The following is a 25338-nucleotide window of genomic DNA, read 5'->3' as shown; positions in this document are numbered from 1 at the left end:
ACCGGGTGTGTGGTGTGAATGAGGGCTTTTCAAACCGGCAGTAAAATGAATTTAAATCGTCAGCCAGGTGTTGATTGTCCACAGATCGAGGGGATGGTGACTTGTAGTTGGTAATGTTCCTCAGGCCATTCCAGACTGATGATGGGTCGTTGGATGAAAACTGGTTTTTCAGTTTATCAGAGTAGTTCCTTTTAGCAACTCTGATCTCCTTTGTCAATCTGTTTCTGGCCTGGTTATACAAGATTTTATCCCCACTTCTGTAAGCATCCTCTTTGGCATGACGAAGGTGTTTGAGTTTCCCAGTAAACCATGGTTTATCATTAGTGAATGATAAGAATGTCCTGGTAGGAATGCATGTATCCTCACAGAAACTTATATATGATGTTACAGTATCTGTGAGCTCATCCAGATCATTGGTAGCAGCTTCAAAAACAGTCCAATCAGTGCAATCAAAGCAGGCCTGTAGATTCTGCTCTGCTTCATTAGTCCATCTTTTCACAGTCCTTATTCCAGGTTTAGCTGATTTCAGTTTCTGCCTGTAGGTCGGTATGAGATGAACCAAACAGTGATCAGAGAGCCCCAAAGCTGCCCGTGGGACGGAGTGATATGCATTTCTTATTGTGGTGTAACAGTGGTCCAGTATATTACTGTCTCTGGTGGGACATGTAACGTGCTGTCTGTATTTTGGTAGTTCATGGGAAAGATTTGCTTTGTTAAAATCCCCAAGAATGATTAAAAGAGAGTCTGGGTACCTTTGTTCCGTTTCAGATATTTGTTCAGCCAGCTGTTGTAGCGCCGCGCTCGCGCACGCGTCTGGAGGGATGTAAACATTCACGAGAATGAAAGAGGAAAATTCCCGAGGCGAGTAGAAGGGTTTACAGTTTATGAAATGTGCCTCTAAATTAGGAGAGCACATCTTCTTCAGTGTTGTTACATCTGAACACCAACTTTCGTTAATGTAGAAACACAATCCACCACCTCTCGTTTTCCCCGTTAGCTCCGCGATGCGATCCGCTCGGAACAGCTGGAAGCCCGGCAGATGTATTGCGTTGTCCGGTATGGCTTCACTCAGCCAGGTTTCAGTGAAGCACAACGCAGCAGAGTTTAAAAAATCCCTGTTAGTGTGGGTGAGGAGAAGAAGTTCATCCGTTTTGTTAGGAAGGGATCGGAGATTCGCGAGATGAATGCTGGGGAGTGCAGTGCGCAGGCCGCGCTCGCGGAGTTTAACCAGCGCGCCGGCTCGCTTCCCGCGTTTGCGTCTGAACGCGCGTTTGAACAACAACGCTGCCCCTCCGACGAGAATGTCCAGCAAAACGTCCGAATAATCAAAAACTGTAGAAAAGGTTTCTGGTGTGTGTTTCCTAATGTCCAGTAGTTCGTCTTTGGTGAAACTGATAGGAAAAGAATGACTAAACGCAGAACAAACGAACAAAAACAACACAATAGCTGGAGAGCTCCACACCGAGGCAGCCATCCGCGGCGCCATCTTGGATCTACAGCAGTCATGGCCTATTTTGGCCTTGTTACACGACATACCAAGATTGCTGTGGGGACAAAAAGTAAGACTGTAAAGTTAGCACTTTTAAACATCCGCTCACTTAAAAATAAATCACTTTTAGTCAACGACTTAATAACCACATACAACCTGGATTTTATGTTGCTAAATGAAACTTGGCTAGAAGAAAGTTGCAGTGCAACAGTCCTCAAGGAAACAGCCCCTCCTAACTTTACTTTTATGAGTGTCTGCAGAGCTGTCAGAAGAGGCGGAGGTTTAGCTGCTCTTTATAAAGATGTCTATCAATGTAAGCAAATATCATTTGGGAATTACCCGTCTTTCGAGTATCTCGGTATTGTGTTAAAAGGTGCTCCACGCATTTTACTTATCATTGTTTACAGGCCTCCAAAATACTCTCCAGCTTTTGCTGAGAACTTAACAGAACTGTTATCAACAATTTCCTCAGAGTTTGACTGCTTTGCCATTGCTGGAGATTTTAACATTCACATAGATAATGCAGAAAACAATATCACGCTGCAGCACCTGCACACGTGCTAGGGATCGCGCCTCGTCTTTTGGCGTGTGTCAACTTTTCCCATGAGCAGCAGAGATTTAAGTCATTGAGTCCTGAAGCACGATAGCAAGGAGCAAATGAAGCCTTTGCTTTTTAAGCCCATGTTTCCCCAATTCTGACTCGGTTTGAGAGTGTCAATTTCACTGCCATGTCAGCAGTTGCGCATCACCTCTGTTTTTTCCCTCCCTTCCGCAAAGAACCTAAAAAGGTTCCACCGAGATTTGAACTCGACCAACGAGCCGAAACATACATCCTCCTTGCTGCTGCCGGGCCGAAAACATTTCAGCTTCCATGGCTTAAAGCGCAGATTTTTGATTAAATCTAGAATTAAAAGGTAGCCAGTGCAAAGTTTCCAGCACAGAGGAAATGCGGCCTCTTTTTTTGTGGTCATTGGAAATCACGCTGCAGGACCTGCACACGAATAATGAGCAGCTTACTTACAGGAGCCTGGTCTGCAACACTGGACCCAGTTGATGTTGCAGGAGCAGAGGCAGCACTTGGCTGGACAGAAGGCTGTGTTGGAGACTGCAGAGGAGGCTGAGCAGGGCGCAGAGGAGGAGACTGCAGAGGAGGCTGGGCAGGGCGCAGAGGAGGAGACTGCAGAGGAGGCTGGGCAGGGCGCAGAGGAGGAGACTGCAGAGGAGGCTGGGCAGGGCGCAGAGGAGGAGACTGCAGAGGAGGCTGGGTAGGGCGCAGAGGAGGAGACTGCAGAGGAGGCTGGGCAGGGCGCTGCAGTCCTGTGGGTGGCTGTAGTGAGGATGGTCCTGGTGCAGAGGGACAGGGGTTGAAGGCCTTGCTGGATAGATGGGAGTTGCTCTTTCCAGTGGACAGGAAGCTCTGCAGGCGACTGGTGCACCTGGCCAGGGGTCCACAATGCTGGAGGAGCAGGATAATTGGCAGGAGCAGGGGCAGTAGCACGAGCCGGGGCAGGAGCAGGGCCTCTCGAGCCTGCAATGGCTGGAGAAAAAAGAAAAAACTTACCCACTTACAGGGTTTCGCTGGAGACAAAATCTTTTGTGCCAGCTGTGAAGCAAATAAATGCTTCCCCCGCGCCAACAGGGCCTTCACATTGGTCGCCAGCAGTGGCCTGTTCTTAGTGGCAGTAGGTGGAGGAGGAACAGACACAGTGGCAGTGGGCACAGCAGCAGTGAGGACAGATGCAGTGGGCACAGTGGTGATGGGCACGTGGGCTAGAGCCTGCCTCTTCAGCACGTATGCTTTGAAAAGGGCCATATTGGTGTTAGGCCTGGCCTTTGCCTTCTTCAGGTAGGTGATGAGAGCCTGGGCCTCCTTTCTTGGGTCCTCATACACCTCCTTTATTGACCTACCCTTAAAATCTCCAAACTCCACCATCAGACATCCAGAGTCTCCTGTCCTCTGGGCCTCCTGCAGCATGGCCTGTTTTTTCTGATACACCTCTACAGCCTCGCCTACCTCCCTGATCTGCGAGGTGTATCTGAGGAACAGGTGTTTGTTGTCCGACAGCGGGTTGTCCCTCTTTTCCTCCCCCAAAATGCTGCTGACCAGATAGCAGGCATACCCCAGTGAGTTCTCCAGCAGCCACAGGAACCTCTGACCCTGGTGTTTCCCAAACTGGATCTTGCAGTGAGCCAGAACCAGGAACTGGTCTCCAGGATTCCCTCCATTCTGCCTCAAAAAGGCAGTGGCCTCAGCCAGGACCTCCTCCTTACACCTGGCCCTCCCTGCCAACACGATCTTCCTCCTATTGGCCTCCTCAGTTGGCCCCATAAGGAGTCGACCCTCAGAGGTTCTTCGTAAAACCGGGTATGCATACATAATCTGAAAGGACACAGGCATAAACAGAACGTTACATAGCTGTCATATTCCAACTGAAAGTATTTTACTACAGCATTTGTTTTTTATGTAATTAATTATTATAATATTATAATAATTAATGAATATTATTATTATTATTATTATGAGCATAAGCATTATTGTTTTTTATACAACTGTGAATCACTTTGAATTGCCTTGTGTACAAATTGTAAATAGTGTGATGAACTTATTAATAAGAAAACAAATAACACTTCTTGGTACAATCTTGCTGGTATCATGCCATGCTTAAATCGTTTTGTTTTGTTTAGCTTTTGTGGCAGAGATTACTAAGAAACACCAAATATAACATAAAGGCGTTTATGAAAATTCATAATAATATGATCATCAAACATATCTAAAACTTAAAATGGTATATCAAAATTGTTTTGGTGTATCTTTTATAACATAGTTGAGAATCATTTGTTGAAATAAAAAAAACACTTGTTTTTGCCTATTCATGTCTTTTTAAATATGTATAACATAGTATTTAAAAAGATAACATAAATATTTATACTGGTGTATAACATAGTATAGTATAACATATATGAATTAAACTTTTTTTTTTAAAGATTTTAGTAAAAATCTTCTTGTGGTCAAAATAATGTAATGAATGACACAAAAAATACTAAATTAACAACAACAAAAAAATGGTTTAAGGAGGATGTAGCTTAATTAGCGGTCGGCTAATTATCTTGACAGTAGTGGCATGTTTTTTACTGTATATCACGGTAAAGTTGCAGGTTCTCATGTACAGAAGAAAACGTGTGCTATTACACGCTAGCTAGCTTTATTGGCATGTTTAATTGTCTAAAAACAAACACTGTTTATGAATAAATAATGATCGATTATACAGTCGTGAAGAATAGACTTACCTGTTGCAAAGATTGCAAAGATGACGATAATAATAGCGGTCGCCGATTGGTCAAAAGTAAGCCACAGGAGCAGAGCCAGGAGAGAAACGCGATTGGTCAAAAGTAAGCCACAGGAGAGAAAGGCGATTGGTCAAAAGTAAGCCACAGGAGAGAAACACGATTGGTCAAAAGTAAGCCACAGGAGAGAACGTGATTGGTCAAAAGTAAGCCACAGCAGAGAAACACGATTGGCTCACGTGGGCTTACTTTGGGCTTACTTTGGCTCAATCGGTAGGAAGCAGTAGGCGCAAGCGAGAGGTAGCGGCATCGATGCCTGCATTCTCCAGTGCTGTCCATCCTTTTTACGCCCCCCTTCAAGGGGCACTACCTAGATGAGCTCTTGCGGCTCAGTGCTGCCGAAAAAGTTTTTTCGAACGAGGTACTGCACACATTCCTGGCAAAAGCAGGTCCCACCGAGATTTGAACTCGGATCGCTGGATTCAGAGCCCAGAGTGCTAACCTTTACACCATGGAACCTTGGCGTGTGTCAACTTTTCCCATGAGCAGCAGACATTTAAGTAATTGAGTCCAGAAGCACGATAGCAAGGATTTAAGTCATTGAGTCCAGAAGCACGATAGCAAGGAGCAAATGAAGCCTTTGCTTTTTAAGCCCATGTTTCCCCAATTCCGACTCGGTTTGAGAGTGCCAATTTCACCGACACGTCAGCAGTTGCGCATCACCTCTGTTTTTTCCCTCCCTTCCGCAAAGAACCTAAAAAGGTTCGACAGAGATTTGAACTCAGATTGCTGGATTCAAAGGCCAGAGTGCTAACCATTACACCATGGAACCAACACACTCTGCTAGCTGGCTGTCTGAGAGGCAGATAGCGATGAGGCTAGGTGGAATCAGGTAGACTAAAAGAGATTACGTGGTTCCTCTGCCGAAACCCGGGATTGAACCAGGGACCTTTAGATCTTCAGTCTAACGCTCTCCCAACTGAGCTATTTCGGCCAGATACTTGAATGGTTTAGCCATCAGGGATGTCTGGGAGACCGCCCGTCATTTTCGAGAAGAGCAGAGCGAAGGTCCCAGAGAGAAAATGAGTGGCCCGTACGGGTATCGAACCCTCGACCTTGGTGTTATTAGCACCACGCTCTAACCAACTGAGCTAACCGGCCTCTCTCTGGCACATTTTATCCCCAATTTCTCAGAAATATCCTGGTTGCCCTAATCAGGCTGAAGAGATTAAAAGCAAAGCCTAATAATGGGCTCGTCCGGGATTTGAACCCGGGACCTCTCGCACCCTAAGCGAGAATCATACCCCTAGACCAACGAGCCGAAACATACATCCTCCCTGCTGCTGCCGGTCCGCAAACATTTCAGCTTCCATGGCTTAAAGCGCAATTTTTTGATTAAATCTACTATTAAAAGGTAGCCAGTGCAAAGTTTCCAGCACAGAGGAAATGCGGCCTCTTTTTTTGTGGTCATTGGAAATCACGCTGCAGGACCTGCACACGAATAATGAGAAGCTTACTTACAGGAGCCTGGTCTGCAACACTGGACCCAGTTGATGTTGCAGGAGCAGAGGCAGCACTTGGCTGGACAGAAGGCTGTGGAGGAGACTGCAGAGGAGGCTGAGCAGGGCGCAGAGGAGGAGACTGCAGAGGGGGCTGGGCAGGGCGCAGAGGAGGAGACTGCAGAGGAGGCTGGGCAGGCCGCAGAGGAGGAGACTGCAGAGGAGGCTGGGCAGGGCGCAGAGGAGGAGACTGATGTACACAAACCAATGATCTTTATGTTTTCTGTTTTGTCATTATGATTGTTCATTGTTAGATACAACTAGTATCTTTCCATGATCTTTATGTAATAAGTTTATAAGTTTAAATTATATGAGCGACAGGTGCACTAACACTTCATAACATCATTAACTCGACAGCACAACCTAGAACAGTTTTCCTCTGCGTTTACTGTCTGCAGTGCACAAGGAGACGGGCCGCTGCTCGAAGATCTCCTTTGGAGAAACTGTTGACTTTATACTCGAAAAATGCAAGTATCGCTCATAAAAAATTAATATTACATCAGAATGAATTGCATTGTTAGCCCACCTCAAAACTTAAACAAAATAATATTAAATGCTGACAATTACTTAATTATATTACTTTTTTATATATACTAAAAATGATATAATTTAATAAAACAAGCAAAATGTAATTTGTTTTGTAATATGAGTTATGCTTAGAGCCTCTTCTTAATATTATTAACTCGTCTTTATTTTTAGGTCATGTTCCAAAAATATTCAAGCTGGCAGTAATAAAACCTCTCATTAAGAAACCGCAATTAGATCCAAATAACTTAGCAAATTACAGACCCATCTCAAATCTTCCATTTATGTCTAAAATACTAGAAAAAATTGTGTCCGCTCAATTGTGCTCTTTCTTACAAGAAAATGATATCTATGAAAAATTCCAGTCGGGATTCAGACCGCATCATAGCACAGAAACTGCGCTAGTTAAAATTACAAATGATTTACTTTTAGCTTCTGACCAAGGCTGTATCTCAATACTAGTTCTACTCGATCTTAGTGCTGCGTTCGATACTATCGATCATAAAATACTCTTGGATCGACTACAAAACTACACTGGTGTTCAGAGACAGGCATTAAGCTGGTTTAGATCGTACTTATCAGACCGTTACCATTTTGTCTGTTTAAATGGGGAAAAATCAAAGATAACGTCAGTAGACTATGGAGTGCCGCAAGGATCGGTGTTAGGCCCTCTGCTATTCTCAATATATATGCTGCCACTTGGTAATATTATAAGAAAACATGGAATTAATTTCCACTGTTATGCTGATGACACTCAATTATATATCTCATCACGACCAGATGAAAACACTAACTTATCTAAATTGACAGAGTGTCTAAATGATATAAAATGCTGGATGACGTGTAATTTCCTGCTATTAATTCAGATAAAACGGAGGTACTACTTATTGGTCCAAAAAACTACCCACAAAATCCCTTACAATACAACTTTAATTTAGAAGGATGTCCTGTTACTTTATCCACTACAGTAAAAGACCTGGGTGTTATACTAGACCGCAACTTGACTTTCGAAAATCATATTTCATATATTACAAGAACAGCCTTTTTCCACCTTAGAAACATTGCTAAGCTACGCAACATGCTATCTGTTTCTGATGCAGAAAAGTTAGTTCATGCATTCATGACCTCGAGACTAGATTACTGTAATGCTTTATTAGCTGGCTGCCCTGCATCCTCAATCAACAAGCTACAGTTAGTGCAAAATGCAGCTGCTAGAGTTCTTACTAGATCAAGAAAATATGATCATATAACACCTATTTTATCATCTCTACACTGGTTACCTATTAAGTTACGTATCAATTACAAAGTATTCCTACTGACCTATAAAGCCCTAAATGGTTTAGCTCCTGTGTATTTAACAGACCTTCTATCGCCATACAATCCATCGCGCTCTTTAAGATCACTAAATTCGAGGCTTCTGGTCATTCCTAGGATATCTAAGTCCACTAAAGGAGGGAGGGCGTTCTCGCATTTAGCTCCTAAACTCTGGAATAGCCTTCCTGATATTGTACGAGACTCAGACTCGCTGTCCCAGTTTAAAACTAGATTAAAGACGCATCTCTTTAACCAAGCATTCACTTAATGCTTAACCTTTGATACTACTGCTGAATCAGTTTGAATGCATTAACATTATGAACATCAGCTATGCTAATTATTTCCCATCTGCCTTTCTGCTGTTATCTCGGGACGCTAGTCCCGAGGTAAATAGCGTTCGTCAGCTCCAGTTTGTATCCAGCCTCTCACGGAGACTTCAGATGCCTCAACGCCTGTGAAGAGACGACTCGACGCCTGTGAAGAGACGACTCAAAGCCGGCGATATGTTATGCCATAAATTAATACTTGATTAACTAACTGTATTTTTCTATGTACATTTCCGAAATGCAATTTCTGTAAAGCTGCTTTGAGACAATGTGTATTGTGAAAAGCGCTATACAAATAAATTTTAGTTGAATTGAATTGAATTATGCATGAATACACGTGAACATCTCAATTGTCAGTCAAGCAATGAATTAATGCATACATTAAATAATTATATTTTATATACTGACAACAATAAGAAACATGAATAAATGAGTAAAAGAACAAATAAAAGTAACCATCACACAATAAACAAATGCATGCACATGAAACAAATCTTTATTCAAACTACAAGCATGTATTTGGGCACTGAAGCCCACATCCTACTGCCATCTCAACACAGCGGTTCCCATTCTGCGGCTTTATTCTGATGAATTCACCAGAGGTGACCGTGCCTTCGTGCCGGAGCTTGTTGCTGCGCTGCGCTTCACAATCTGAGGCGATAAGGGCAGATGGAGAGATCTTATGACAGTCTCATCCATGGCACCGTTTCCAGGATTCAGCTCTGGGCTCCTCATCCTCAGTGCTCACACCAGTCTGAATAAAAACATGTTTAGTTACTTTATAGATTTGTTTATTTACCTTATTTTCGGCACATTAGTCTAATGTCAACAGTGTTGACAACAGTGAATTAACGTTATCCTATCCTATGATAATGCCACACATACATCACTCTGATGTCTTTTTCATGTTGTGATGTGCTCATCTGCAATATGTCAATACTTACAATATTTTCCTTTCAGATGTAAAATGACATTTTAAATAAGCGTGTTTAAGATGTATATGGTTATGTAAATCCACTTTAGAGACGTTACGTGTGCTTAGAGCTCCCCTGTTAGCTAGCTATACAAAACATGTTTTACAGCAAAATCACAACTATACTATACTGTCTAACTACTTTACACCTTCAACAGTTAAAACGTCTACTCTATTGTAGTTTAACACATAAGGAACCGTGTTTACTCACATTTGAAAACCCCCGGCGTCGCTGATCTCCGTGATGTTTGATAATGACGTATGCTCTCGCGTGGCCTCCTGGGATAGAAGAGTATCCATCGGTTGAGCACTCAAAAATCGGGCCGGAAGCAGTAAGCCATCCGGGAACTTCTCCCCTACTCTTTTATGAATACTGATGTTTCGAACGTACTGCTTCCTTCACGTACTGTTTTGAAATGTTGGATCGCTGGATTCAAAGCGCTAACCATTACACCATGGAACCAACACTTCCTGATAGCTGGCTGTCTGAGAGGCAGATAGAGATGAGGCTAGGTGGAATCAGGTAGACTAAAAGAGGCGGACGTGGTTCCTCTGCCGAAACCCGGGATATAAATATCCTGGTTGCCCTAATCAGGCTGAAGAGATTAAAAGCAAAGCCTAATAATGGGCTCGTCCAGGATTTGAACCCGGGACCTCTCGCACCCTAAGCGAGAATCATACCCCTATACCAATGAGCCGAAACATACATCCTCCCTGCTGCTGCCGGGCCGCAAACATTTCAGCTTGCATGGCTTAAAGCGCAATTTTTTGATTAAATCTACAATTAAAAGGTAGCCAGTGCAAAGTTTCCAGCACAGAGAAAATGCGGCCTCTTTTTTTGTGGTCATTGGAAATCACGCTGCAGCACCTGCACACGAATAATGAGAAGCTTACTTACAGGAGCCTGGTCTGCAACACTGGACCCAGTTGATGTTGCAGGAGCAGAGGCAGCACTTGGCTGGACAGAAGGCTGTGGAGGAGACTGCAGAGGAGGCTGAACAGGGCGCAGAGGAGGAGACTGCAAAGGAGGCTGGGCAGGGCGCAGAGGAGGAGACTGCAGAGGAGGCTGGGCAGGGCGCAGAGGAGGAGACTGCAGAGGAGGCTGGGCAGGGCGCAGAGGAGGAGACTGCAGAGGAGGCTGGGCAGGGCGCTGCAGTCCTGTGGGTGGCTGTAGTGAGGATGGTCCTGGTGCAGAGGGACAGGGGTTGAAGGCCTTGCTGGAAAGATGGGAGTTGCTCTTTCCAGTGGACAGGAAGCTCTGCAGGCGACTGGGACTCCTGGCCAGGGGTCCACAATGCTGGAGGAGCAGGATAAGGGGCAGGAGCAGGGGCAGTAGCACGAGCAAAGGCAGGAGCAGGGCCTCTCGAGCCTGCAGTGGCTGGAGCGTAAAAAAACACAAAACAAAAAAAACAAAATTATCTTATTGTTTTAGACTTTCACTGCATGACTTTCTCAGCTCTGCTGGACAGCTACTGCGATTACACGGTTTACTGCAAAGCATGTATGATTAGTAGAGAGATGACATGATGATGAAAAGATGGAAAGAAGCAGTGAAAATCATCCTGTTTTTCATCCAAGCACCATTAGAAGAAATACAAGAAGAAAAAAAGATGGGATCAGCCAAGTGTGAAGCGAAGCAGACCAAACACTACAACAGCCACTTATTCCAAGGGGAGTGGGGGAAGTGTGAGATGACAAGAATGAGCTTTAGTCAGTGATTACGATAAAAAATTAAATAAAACCTTTTACATACACCTTTAAATTATCTTTTTTCCTTTGAGGATGTTCACTCAAAGAGTGAATGTAGATTGACACCTGAGAAGTGCCATTCCTCTGTGTTGTGAAATAAAATAATATGTCATTTAAAAAATACTGTTTTGTTTTATTTGTAATTGTTTGTAAAATATTGTTTAAGATTTACATACCTTGAGGAAGTTGTTCCTCAGCTTGCGAGGCTACAGTTGCCATCTCCAGGTCATCTTCCTCCTCAAAAAAATCCGTAGCAGCAGAGTCTGTAAAATAACATAAAGCACTAAGCACATGTCACCAACACACTTGTATGCGTTAAGTGATACTCACCACATGTAAAGAGCTGTCTCCGGGCTGCGGACTCAGACGCAGGATGTACACGTGGTCCTGCAGCTGTTGAACACGTATTTTCGTTAGACATATATACTGCATAATATATACTGTAATGATTTTAAAGCTTGCAAATCACTTACAGGGTTTGGCTGGAGCCAAAATCTTTTGTGCCAGCTGTGAAGCAAATAAATGCATCCCCCGCGCCAACAGGGCCTTCACATTGGTCGCCAGCAGTGGCTTGTTCTTAGTGGCAGTAGGTGGAGGAGGAACAGACACAGTGGCAGTGGGCACAGCAGCAGTGAGGACAGATGCAGTGGGCACAGTGGTGGTGGGCACGTGGGCTGGAGCCTGCCTCTTCAGCACGTGTGCTTTGAAAAGGGCCATATTGGTGTTAGGCCTGGCCTTTGCCTTCTTCAGGTAGGTGATGAGAGCCTGGGCCTCCTTGCTTGGGTCCTCATACACCTCCTTCATTGACCTACCCTTAAAATCCCCAAACTCCACCATCAGACATCCAGAGTCTCCTGTCCTCTGGGCCTCCTGCAGCATGGCCTGTTTTTTCTGATACACCTCCACAGCCTCGCCTACTTCCCTGATCTGCGAGGTGTATCTGAGGAACAGGTGTTTGTTGTCCGACAGCGGGTTGTCCCTCTCCTCCTCCCCCAAAATGCTGCTGACCAGATAGCAAGCATACCCCAGTGAGTTCTCCAGCAGCCACAGGAACCTCTGACCCTGGTGTTTCCCAAACTGGATCTTGCAGTGAGCCAGAACCAGGAACTGGTCTCCAGGATTCCCTCCATTCTGCCTCACAAAGGCAGTGGCCTCAGCCAGGACCTCCTCCTTACACCTGGCCCTCCCTGCCAACACGATCTTCCTCCTATTGGCCTCCTCAGTTGGCCCCATAAGGAGTCGACCCTCAGAGGTTCTCCGTAAAACCGGGTATGCATACATAATCTGAAAGGACACAGGCATAAACAGAACGTTACATAGCTGTCATATTCCAACTGAAAGTATTTTACTACAGCATTTGTTTTTTATGTAATTAATTATTATAATATTATAATAATTAATGATTATTATTATTATGAGCATAAGCATTATTGTTTTTTATACAACTGTGAATCACTTTGAATTGCCTTGTGTACAAATTGTAAATAGTGTGATGATCTTATTAATAAGAAAATAAATAACACTTCTTGGTACAATCTTGCTGGTATCATGCCATGCTTAAATCGTTTTGTTTTGTTTAGCTTTTGTGGCAGAGATTACTAAGAAACACCAAATATAACATAAAGGCGTTTATGACAATTCATAATAATATGATCATCAAACAGATCTAAAACTTAAAATGGTATATCAAATCGTTTTGGTATATCTTTTATAACATAGTTGAGAATCATTTGTTGAAACAAAAAAACACTTGTTTTTGCCTATTCATGTCTTTTTAAATATGTATAACATAGTATTTAAAAAGATAACATAAATATGTATACTGGTGTATAACATAGTATAGTATAACATATATGAATTAAACTTTTTTTTTTAAAGGTTTTAGTAAAAATCTTCTTTTGCTCAAAATAATGTAATGAATGACACAAAAAAATACTAAATTAACAACAACAAAAAAAATGGTTTAAGGAGGATATAGCTTAATTAGCGGTCGGCTAATAATCTTGACAGTAGTGGCATGTTTTTTACTGTATATCATGGTAAAGTTGCAGGTTCACATGTACAGAAGAAAACGTGTGCTATTACACGCTAGCTAGCTTTATTGGCATGTTTAATTGTCTAAAAACAAACACTGTTTATGAATAAATAATGATCGATTATACAGTCGTGAAGAATAGACTTACCTGTTGCAAAGATTGCAAAGATGACGATAATAATAGCGGTCGCCGATTGGTCAAAAGTAAGCCACCCTAGCAGAGCCAGGAGAGAAACGCGATTGGTCAAAAGTAAGCCACAGGAGAGAAAGGCGATTGGTCAAAAGTAAGCCACAGGAGAGAAACAAAATTGGTCAAAAGTAAGCCACAGGAGAGAACGCGATTGGTCAAAAGTAAGCCACAGCAGAGAAACACGATTGGCTCACGTGGGCTTACTTTGGGCTTACTTTGGCTCAATCGGTAGGAAGCAGTAGGCGCAAGCGAGAGGTAGTGGGATCGATGCCTGCATTCTCCAGTGCTGTCCATCCTTTTTACGGAGAGGCCCCAGAGAGAAAATGAGTGGCCCGTACGGGGATCGAACCCGCGACCTTGAAGTTATTAGCACCACGCTCTAACCAACTGAGCTAACCGGCCTCTCTCTTGCACATTTTATCCCCAATTTCTCAGAAATATCCTGGTTGCCCTAATCAGGCTGAAGAGATTAAAAACAAAGCCTAATAATGGGCTCGTCCAGGATTTGAACCCGGGCCCTCTCGCACCCTAAGCGAGAATCATACCCCTAGACCGAAACATACATCCTCCTTGCTGCTGCCGGGCCGCAAACATTTCAGCTTGCATGGCTTAAAGCGCAATTTTTTGATTAAATCTACAATTAAAAGGTAGCCAGTGCAAAGTTTCCAGCACAGAGGAAATGCGGCCTCTTTTTTTGTGGTCATTGGAAATCACGCTGCAGCACCTGCACACGAATAATGAGAAGCTTACTTACAGGAGCCTGGTCTGCAACACTGGACACAGTTGATGTTGCAGGAGCAGAGGCAGCACTTGGCAGGACAGAAGGCTGTGGAGGAGACTGCAGAGGAGGCTGAGCAGGGCGCAGAGGAGGAGACTGCAGAGGAGGTTGGGCAGGGCGCAGAGGAGGAGACTGCAGAGGAGGCTGGGCAGGGCGCAGAGGAGGAGACTGCAGAGGAGGCTGGGCAGGGCGCAGAGGAGGAGACTGCAGAGGAGGCTGGGCAGGGCGCTGCAGTCCTGTGTGTGGCTGTAGTGAGGATGGTCCTGGTGCAGAGGGACAGGGGTTGAAGGCCTTGCTGGAAAGATGGGAGTTGCTCTTTCCAGTGGACAGGAAGCTCTGCAGGCGACTGGGACACCTGGTCAGGGGTCCACGATGCTGGAGGAGCAGGATAAAGGGCAGGAGCAGGGGCAGTAGCACGAGCCGGGGCAGGAGCAGGGCCTCTTGAGCCTGCAGTGGCTGGAGCGTAAAAAACACAACAAAATTATCTTATTGTTTTAGACTTTCACTGCATGACTTTCTCAGCTCTGCTGGACAGCTACTGCGATTACAAGGTTTATTGCAAAGCATATATGATTAGTAGAGAGATGACATGATGATGTAAAGATGGAAGGAAGCAGTGAAAATTATCCTGTTTTTCATCCAAGCACCATTAGAAGAAATGCAAGAAGAAAAAAAGATGGGATCAGCCAAGTGTGAAGCGAAGCAGACCAAACACTACAACAGCCACTTATTCCAAGGGGAGTGGGGGAAGTGTGAGATGACAAGAATGAGCTTTAGTCAGTGATTACGATAAAAAATTAAATAAAACCTTTTACATACACCTTTAAATTATCTTTTTTCCTTTGAGGATGTTCACTCAAAGAGTGAATGTAGATTGACACCTGAGAAGTGCCATTCCTCTGTGTAGCGACTGACCAAATCCTGTTTTTCTTTCACTACTGAACAAATATGAACACATATATGTTTAATTCACAAAACCTTGAATCATGTGAAATGGTGCCCCAATGTCTGCCAGCAGGTCATTGATTAACTCCATTTATGACGCATTGCGCAATCAAGAAACAGGTCCCGTTGTTCTCGAAACCCTCACATGGTGCACACCACGGATGGACAATATGCCCTAAGGATACACACACACACACACACACCACACATACCCGCACACAAACGTCCTTTGTGTGCAACTTAGGATAGGAATGTCCTTAATGTATATAACACAGAATTGTATCTAACCTTCCTGTATGCATGCATATCTAATTAGTTTTGTCTTATTCTATAGATGTAATTGGAGACTGGTCTGTAACTTCAAATCTTAAGTGTATTTCTAACGAAAGATTACCTAACAGGATCATCTTCTGTAACTCTCCCTCTTGCTAGGTCATAAAACTTTATGACCCCCAAAAGGAATTCCAAGGGAATCACAGCTCCCACTTGAATTCTGATGAAGAAAGACTAATAGACTCTGCAATCTTATATTTTCTATAAGTATAACCACTTAAGAAATGTATAAACATGAATTTGATCTTTCCTAGGTCATGGTAGCCGGTATTATGGCTTTATAGTCGTGTGAGTGAACATTAAATGTGTGTAATTCTGCATATGAATGTAACTTTATGTTTCTTCTACTCGTTCCGGCCATTCTTGGTACCGGTTTGACCGTCTTGTTTTGACTAAACCAGTCATACACAGGATATTACAGTAAAATGTATTGTTCTGTGTGTACAATCTTTCTGGCTAGAAATGAAAAAAATTTATAGCATCATCAATTATCCTGACAAGACAAAGAAGAACTTTTCCCGCTCGAGATGCTCTACGATGATTGGGTCACATACGCGAAGCAGGCGTGAACCCCTCCTCTCTATAAGAAACTGACAAAGGAGTTTCTCAAGAGAGCACTTTCCCTGTGAGAGGTTTCCGGTCCCATGGCTCCTTAGGGAGCTTTACACCGCGTTTCTTTTCTTTTCCTTTCTTTACTAAGTTTTATTTTCATTTTCGCCTCTCCCTCCCGAGGGAGATGAACTCTGAACTATTTCCTTGGTAACTTCACGTTCGGTGAACCTATAAAACTTCCCGCGAGTCTGCTCGCCCCGGAAGACAAGAGAGAACAAGCCTATAGCACCGAAGGACAAACACGCATACGACTCTGCGTTCCTCAGCAACACAAAGAGAACCATATACGCAAGTATAGGTTATTGATTTGATTTGATTGATGTGATTTCTTGTTGCCTCTCTAAGGGTTATTGTCTGTGATTTTTGCCATGCTGCGATCACCCCGGTGATCTCTCTCATCCTGACCGTCAGTTTCACTTTCTCATCCTCTATCTCTCTCTAGCTAGTCCATAAAAATAAAAAGCGTCCATTCAGTCATTGGGCCGATGGGAATCGGACGGTGGTTGGCGGACGAGCGCGCCGAAACCCCCTCAGGGGCCCGACGGGAGTGCCCCGAAGCCACCCTAAGCAGTTCTGCCTTCGTCCTTGGTGGGGCGCCACACGTGCCCCGTCCCACTAACCCACTTTTTGTCCGATTGACCACTAGAGTGATCAGACCTCCCCCCAACCCCCCCCCCCCGTCCCACTAACCCACTATTTGTCCAATAACCCACTATATGGCGCAAACTTCCCGTTGACCCCCCCCCCCCACTCCCTGGCCACGCCCCCATCCCACGAACCCACTATTTGTCCAATTACCCACTATATTTACCAAAAGTCACGGGACCACCCCCCCCACTCCCTGGCCACGCCCCCGTCCCACTAACCCACTATTTGTCCAATAACCCACTATATGGCGCAAACTTCCCGTTGACCCCCCCCCCCCCCCACTCCCTGGCCACGCCCCCGTCCCACGAACCCACTATTTGTCCAATAACCCACTATATTTACCAAAAGTCACGGGACCACCCCCCCCACTCCCGGGCCACGCCCCCATCCCACGAACCCACTATTTGTCCAATAACCCACTATATTGGGCAAACTTCCCGTTGAAAAGTTTTGAAAAGTACTAACCCCGGCCTTCATGCAATAAGCTGCAATCGGACACAATCCCACCTGCCATCGATTGAATGGGGTTATTCAGACAGTTTCTTTGATAGACATTTGAATTAAAGTTCCTGTCATGATGGTAACTAATTTACTGCACTCAGCAGACCACCCAGAGTCCATAGCACCCAGTGCCATCCCATAATTCCACTGTCCACGAAGCCACTATTTGTCCAATAACCCACTATTTTTGAAAAGTACTAACCCCGGCCTTCATGCAATAAGCTGCAATCGGACACAATCCCACCTGCCATCGATTGAATGGGGATATACAGACAGTTTCTTTGATAGACATTTGAATTAAAGTTCCTGTCATGATGGTAACTAATTTACTGCACTCAGCAGGCCACCCAGAGTCCATAGCACCCAGTGCCATCCCATAATTCCACTGTCCACGAAGCCACTATTTGTCCAATAACCCACTGTTTTTGAAAAGTACTAACCCCGGCCTTCATGCAATAAACTGTAATTGGACACAATCCCACGTGCCATCGATTGAATGGGGATTCAGAGAGTTTCTCTGATAGACATTTGAATTAAAGTTGCTATCATGATGAAAACCATTTTACTGCACTCAGGGGCCTCCCCTGAGTCCGTAGCACCAAGTCCCATCCCATAATTCCACTGACCACTATTTTTACAATGGAACAAATGCTACGTGGGATCTGACAGTTTCTGTGATAGGCAATTTTTTTTAAGTTTTTTTCTTGATAAAAACTAGTTTACTGCACTCAGGGGGCCCCCCAGAGTCCGTAGCACCAAGTCCCATCCCAAACTTCCACTGTCCACGAACCCACTATTTTTTATAATGTAATAAATGCTACGTGGGATTTCCATAGCTCTGGTCAGTGGGGGGGCATTTGCCCAATATAGTGGGTTATTGGACAAATAGTGGGTTCGTGGGATGGGGGGGGTGGGGGTGTTGGGGGGGGCGGGGGCGGTCAGGGGGCAATATGCTCTCTATCGCCCACTAGAGGTGTCCGAAAACCCCCTATTCCGTGGCAAGTAGGTAAGGTTCTTTTTATTAAAACCATTATATTCTTGATTGCTAATGGTCTAAAGTGCTCATTTTTACAAAGTCAATGAAGTGTTCGACCCTTTAGCTACAAAGCTTTACAATTCGTTGCTATTTCAGTAACCTAAATTTTATAATAACAAGAAGGTGATTTTTCCTGGCCAGAAAATAGCTTTTTTGGAATTATAAGAAAGAGATAATTTTTGTTGAAAATTGATGTTAATATTACGGACGTTTGCTGGACAAACAGATTGTTCGATAACTAAATTAATTCCATTTAAGGTTATCTCATATAATCAATCTGTAATAAGACTATTGATATATTAATGACGAACCATAACCCATTATGGTGATCATTCATATATACAATCAATCTATTTTCAGCTTCGATAATTTAACTGTAATGTGCAATATATTAATCATTCATGATTAATTATTAAATTCCCTATATATAATTTGAGCTAATTTAATGTAAGACTCATTGTCGCTACATCTGTGTTGTGAAATAAAATAATATGTCATTTAAAAAAGACTGTTTTGTTTTATTTGTAATTGTTTGTAAAATATTGTTTAAGATTTACATACCTTGAGGAAGTTGTTCCTCAGCTTGCGAGGCTACAGTTGCCATCTCCAGGTCATCTTCCTCCTCAAAAAAATCCGTAGCAGCAGAGTCTGTAAAATAACATAAAACACTAAGCACATGTCACCAACACACTTGTATGCGTTAAGTGATACTCACCACATGTAAAGAGCTGTCTCCGGGCTGCGGACTCAGACGCAGGTGGTACACGTGGTCCTGCAGCTGTTGAACACGTATTTTCGTTAGACATATATACTGCATAATATATACTGTAATGATTTTAAAGCTTGCAAATCACTTACAGGGTTTGGCTGGAGACAAAATCTTTTGTGCCAGCTGTGAAGCAGATAAATGCTTCCCCCGCGCCAACAGGGCCTTCACATTGGTCGCCAGCAGTGGCCTGTTCTTAGTGGCAGTAGGTGGAGGAGGAACAGACACAGTGGCAGTGGGTACAGCAGCAGTGAGGACAGATGCAGTGGGCACAGTGGTGGTGGGCACGTGGGCTGGAGCCTGCCTCTTCAGCACGTATGCTTTGAAAAGGGCCATATTGGTGTTAGGCCTGGCCTTTGCCTTCTTCAGGTAGGTGATGAGAGCCTGGGCCTCCTTGCTTGGGTCCTCATACACCTCCTTCATTGACCTACCCTTAAAATCCCCAAACTCCACCATCAGACATCCAGAGTCTCCTGTCCTCTGGGCCTCCTGCAGCATGGCCTGTTTTTTCTGATACACCTCCACAGCCTCGCCTACCTCCCTGATCTGCGAGGTGTATCTGAGGAACAGGTGTTTGTTGGCCGACAGCGGGTTGTCCCTCTCCTCCTCCCCCAAAATGCTGCTGACCAGATAGCAGGCATACCCCAGTGAGTTCTCCAGCAGCCACAGGAACCTCTGACCCTGGTGTTTCCCAAACTGGATCTTGCAGTGAGCCAGAACCAGGTACTGGTCTCCAGGATTCCCTCCATTCTGCCTCACAAAGGCAGTGGCCTCAGCCAGGACCTCCTCCTTACACCTGGCCCTACCTGCCAACACGATCTCCCTCCTATTGGCCTCCTCAGTTGGCCCCATAAGGAGTCGACCCTCAGAGGTTCTGCGTAAAACCGGGTATGCATACATAATCTGAAAGGACACAGGCATAAACAGAACGTTACATAGCTGTCATATTCCAACTGAAAGTATTTTACTACAGCATTTGCTTTTTATGTAATAAATTATTTTGTTTTTGTTTTGTTTAGGTTTTGTGGCAGAGATTACTAAGAAACACCAAATATAACATAAAGGCGTTTATGACAATTCATAATAATATGATCATCAAACAGATCTAAAACTTAAAATGGTATATCAAATCGTTTTGGTATATCTTTTATAACATAGTCGAGAATCATTTGTTGAAACAAAAAAACACTTGTTTTTGCCTATTCATGTCTTTTTAAATATGTATAACATAGTATTTAAAAAGATAACATAAATATGTATACTGGTGTATAACATAGTATAGTATAACATATATGAATTAAACTTTTTTTTTTAAAGGTTTTAGTAAAAATCTTCTTGTGGTCAAAATAATGTAATGAATGACACAAAAAAATACTAAATTAACAACAACAAAAAAATGGTTTAAGGAGGATATAGCTCAATTAGCGGTCGGCTAATTATCTTGACAGTAGTGGCATGTTGTAGAAGATTTTATTATTTAGAAAACAAGTAATTTTGCTATATATTTGGACACAATTATTTCTTCTGTCTGTGACTTTGGATTTCCTCTGTGTATGTGAAAGACCTTGAATGGAATGTTGTTTGCTGCAGAAAATTCTATTCTGAGAAGTCACATGGTAAAAGACCTTTACCCAAAACTATCTATAGGGTGTGTTACCTTCTTTAGAAGAAGATGTATGTATATAACTCGGAACCAAAAGATACTCGGGAGCGCACTGGAAGGCCAGAGGGCCAGAGAGCGTTAGAGCGCTGTTCTATGGAACGGGACGGCGTTCGAAAATAAAGTCTAATTATTTCTGGCATCAAAGATCTCTGCGAAGTTATTTTTCAGAAAGATTGAAAACCACAACATTTGGCGACCCCGGCAGGACTTGGGTTGAGGCTGAAGGAACCACGAAAGGCAACACTGGTGACCGACACAGACAACAGTGGCCACTGTAATTTGAGGTGAGCAAATTTTTGCTTTTGAAAAAGTATGTGTTGTCACCAGTGAGCCAGAGTGGTAAGACCCTTTAAAAATGCTTCTCCAAGTTTAAAGAACTAAAAAATTGAAAAGAGGATCTTTGATTCTAGAAATAAGTGTCTATTGTTGTTGATGATGTCAAGTAATGTGTTAAAGCGCGGTGGAGCTCCCATTAGTGTTTGCCAGTATTTATATAATCTGATGTAGATTGTATGAATATTGGTACTGCTGATGTGCCGCTAAAGGTTTTGTCGTACGTATGTAAGAATCTGTGTTTGCTAAATCAAGAGGGCCTGGATGGATGATTAGCAAGAGTTTGAGTTTATTGGTAAAGGTTACCAACTTATTGTAGATTTTAATGGTATTGGGTATCATTAAGTATACTGGTAAAGGTTACCAACTTATTGTAGATTTTAATGGTATTGGGTATCATTAAGTATACTGGTAAAGGTTACCAGAACTCTGTGTTACTTATTAAGAGGGCCTTGAGGATAATAAATTAATTGCATGTGCACAGATTAAGTTTGGTTTATTGTTACCGCCTTGTTATAGGTTAACAAGGGACTGGGTAAGTTTTATGTGGATTTCGCCAAGAGGGCCTGGAAGGATGGCGAATATTGCACAGATAAGTTTAGCTTTTGGTTACCGCCTTGTTATAGGTTAACAAGGGACTGTACGGAAAAGCTATGTAGTATATGACTCTGTTGTGTCGGAGGAAGTGAATCGCTGATGTCTTATAGTTTAAAGTTATTGTATTGTCAATGTGTTGTGTGAGTAGAGTGAATGTAGGATCCTGTCCTGTGTGTCTGCTTGACTGTGACTGTGGTTAAAAATAGGTGACAAGGAATGTGTGAATGTGCTTGAGAGACAAGTAATGTATAAATGAGTATTAAAAGTAAAGGAAATAGTAAAAGAAAACAATTGTTTCAAGATATTAGTCTTGCAGATTATTGTAGTATAAATAAGTTAAAGTATAAAATATATATTAATAAATGGACTGATATATATTAATGGACAAATAAATAAGAATGCACGTGCTTAATATATTCTATCTTATATCTGAAGACGTCTAAAATTTGTATCTCATTATCCCTGAAGACAAAGTGAGAAAAATGATTCCATTGTAGATAATTAAGTTTGTGCTAAGGAAAAAATAACTTGTGCAGTGTGCTAAAAGTGAACAAGATTGGGTGACCAAGTTTCAACAGTCATAAATAATTTACAGCAATCTTAGAATTGTAGTAAATGGGAATTGTTGGGAATGGGTGAGGAAAAATGTATTCACCATGTTAGATTATTTTGAGCACAGCATGCAAATACAGAAGAACGATTGAAGGCTGATTTTATGATAGGGAAAATTATTTAATTGTATTATACTCAGAAAATCAAAGTTAGATTATTGCTGATATTGCAATGAAGAAATAGCTTGCTTTTTTCCTGCAACGAAGAACTTGCTTTACTAAAGATAGAATGGGAGAACTGCTGTTGTCAACCAGTGATTATTATATAATATAAAAGATCTAGGAAAAAGATGGTTAAAGAATGGAATTTAGATAAAGAGCTAATAGCTCAGGAACAAATATTTATAAAGACTAATTTGATCTATGCAGCTCTCTGAGTGTTCAAGTTTCAGATGGCTTCAGTGTCGAATGGAAGAGGTGAAAGGTCAAAGACGACTGCAGAGAGAAGAAGAAGAGAGGGTGGGGGGCTTTCAGCTCCCCTTCTGAAGATGACCACTTTCTGGAATGGAGAAAGACTGATTTAATGCTGGAAAAGGTGAAACGTTCACTATTTCACTGGAGACTTTTTCCTGAGGACAAGAGGAAAATCCTGAGATGCAAAGCTGTGGCAAAATCTATCAAAGCCCAAACTGAGAAGGGGCAGAGAAACAACAGAGCCTATATTCCTGTTTACACCAAGCCTTGAGTGACAGCTAGGCTGACGACACATGCAGAGCGACAGCCAAGAAGCTTTAACAGACTGATAATCTAAAAACAGAAGAACTGACCGAAACCCTTCCCTTACGGGCAACACAGGTGTGGCAACTTCAATGATCACTCTAGAGACTGCTTCAAATTTAGTTATTATATTAACTTTATTCATTCTGATTATTCACTGGTCCCATAAGCAATTCTTTATATTCTCTGCTAAACTAACCCTCTTTGCTTTTCCAGTAGGTTCAAGTCCAGCCATATAAAAAAGAAAGAGAATACACTGAAAGAGAGAACTGGGTGCTCAACTCACCAAATAGTTCAAACTGAGGCTGGATTTGTTATAGTGAGGGCTATTACATTAAACAACTATAGGGCTAAAAGTATGAGAAAAATTATTCTGTAGCAAAGAAAAAGATAGACACAAAATGTCAAATAATAATAATTATTGTTTGCAAAACAATGATACTGGTCACTCCATTTTGTTTTGATAATTTTTTAGAGATAGATTGGAGAAAATTACTCCAAAAGTCCAAAATTATGAAATCGCAAAAAATGCTGTCAAAACTGGGATAATGAGATGGAAATGTTGTTGGCCATGGATCCAAGATTATGCAGAGATCTCCAATTTATTTCTTAAAGCAGCTCATGAGCAAAAAACAAAAAAGAATAGGAAAAATCAGACAAGCAAATGACAAAATGCATTTGAAAAATTACAATTGGCAGGCTTATTATTCTAAAATACTTAGTCTATTAGAATTTGTAAAAAGAAAAAAAGGATTATAACAACGGTGTTAAACTAAACCTTATGATCATTGACACTTCTCAGTAGTGTTTGACATAGCTGTGTTGACCTGATCAGACCTTGGCTAAAATTATAGGATGCCACATTTAGAGCACAACCTGTAAGAGTGTATGCTGGCCAGTGTGTGTGAGAGAGACACTGAGTGTGAATGGAGTGAGAGATGGTGTCTGAAGAGACACTAAGGCAAATCAATTATTTTGCCAATACAGCTGTATTTAAAATTTAACATGTGGGCCCACAGGGCAAATTCTGCTCAATAAAATAATGACCATGGATGGATTTGGTTAAATTTCCTGGTCAGGAACTGAAGTAACAACATGAAAAAACAAAGAATGAAAAGAGAAAAATAAAAATAGAAAAAACAGTGCCACATTTGCGCAGCGCATAACATATCTGCCTTTCTTTTCAGCATATCATGATGGAGTTGATCTTTGTCAAAAGTATGGAATATTGTCTTGTAACTTTTGTCAAAGTGGGTTGAGTATTGTCCAAGATACCTAATAAATAGTGGGTTGATAGTCGAACTCAAGACAAAGACATAACTGAGTTGAATTGCCTAATTATAAGAGTACATTGGAAATTTATTGTGAGAAAAATGCAAAAAGTTGCAAATAATGATGAAAAGTCAAATTTATGCAAAACAAATAGGAATACATGGATTAAAGTCCTGCTGTTAATGAAAGCAGAAAGGACACCACTCAGCCCACATGACCTTTCTACAGGTAACATCATGAAGGACAATGGGACAGATGAGCAGATGATTGAAATCACATGTTGTTTTCACTAACAAAAATAATTAAGCTTTAATTTACAGATAGCAGCAGCTCGATTCCAGGAAGGATTCTGGGACGAGTCTGACAAAATGAACCAGTAACTGTGCTTTGTAATTTCAGAAGAAGTGATCAACAGAGTGACATTTGAGTCCATGCCTCTCAACTTAAAATACACCAACTGACTTCAGCAACCCCCCACAACTGAAGCGAGGGATCAAGGACATGCTGACAATGAGAGAAAAGAGTCCATTGCAATGAACGACTCACTGGAGACACCCTGGTGAAAGATGTAATGATTGATGACAAGGTTAACAGAATGATCAAATCATGAATGGAAGAAACGACAAACTTGACCAGAAACACATTAATGAGAAGAACTGTGCAAAAGAGAGACTCAACAGAGATGAGTACAAGCTCAAACAATAGTCAACATCAACCAACTTTCCTATGATTGGATGTTCAGCCCTTGAATAGATTCAGTAGCAACTTAATAATAACCCCATCAAAACAAAAAATTATTGAGGAGAAAAATATATTACGCAACATAGAAAACAATGATAATGACTAATTAAGAAAAGAAACTAAAATAATGTTAACAATTAATATAGCATAATGGGAATTAAGACAATTCATGAAGGAAAAAATTAGAACTAAAAATAACTTTAAAATAAATTTTAATGGGTACTCAGATGTAACTTGTCAATACAAGGGTATGCTTAATTAATTTAAGGCTACAGCTGAAATTAAAGCAAGTATTAACAAATATTAAATTTTAATTTTAATTGATAAGAATACATTTTGA

General features: G+C 42.2%; 5 non-coding genes across 5 annotated transcripts; all 5 read right to left on the bottom strand.

Annotated features, from left to right (window-relative positions):
* Positions 1–5221: 5221 nt before the first annotated feature.
* trnaq-cug (transfer RNA glutamine (anticodon CUG)) lies at positions 5222–5293 on the bottom strand. Its single transcript has one exon. It is a non-coding gene; the product is annotated as a tRNA-Gln (tRNA).
* Positions 5294–5695: 402 nt separating this feature from the next.
* Positions 5696–5768, bottom strand: trnaf-gaa (transfer RNA phenylalanine (anticodon GAA)). Its single transcript has one exon. It is a non-coding gene; the product is annotated as a tRNA-Phe (tRNA).
* A 93-nt stretch (positions 5769–5861) lies between these two features.
* On the bottom strand, positions 5862–5935 carry trnai-aau (transfer RNA isoleucine (anticodon AAU)). The gene has a single exon. It is a non-coding gene; the product is annotated as a tRNA-Ile (tRNA).
* Positions 5936–6023: 88 nt separating this feature from the next.
* trnap-agg (transfer RNA proline (anticodon AGG)) lies at positions 6024–6095 on the bottom strand. The gene has a single exon. It is a non-coding gene; the product is annotated as a tRNA-Pro (tRNA).
* Positions 6096–13773: 7678 nt separating this feature from the next.
* On the bottom strand, positions 13774–13847 carry trnai-aau (transfer RNA isoleucine (anticodon AAU)). Its single transcript has one exon. It is a non-coding gene; the product is annotated as a tRNA-Ile (tRNA).
* Between the last annotated feature and the right edge of the window lie 11491 nt (positions 13848–25338).

This window comes from Siphateles boraxobius, unplaced genomic scaffold (genome assembly GCF_051911475.1).
Source record: "Siphateles boraxobius isolate OS27281-9 unplaced genomic scaffold, OSU_SipBor_1 269, whole genome shotgun sequence".
Classification (NCBI taxonomy): Eukaryota; Metazoa; Chordata; class Actinopteri; order Cypriniformes; family Leuciscidae; genus Siphateles; species Siphateles boraxobius.
Note: the sequence above shows the minus strand (reverse complement) of the source record. Positions and strands in the feature narration are given on the sequence as shown.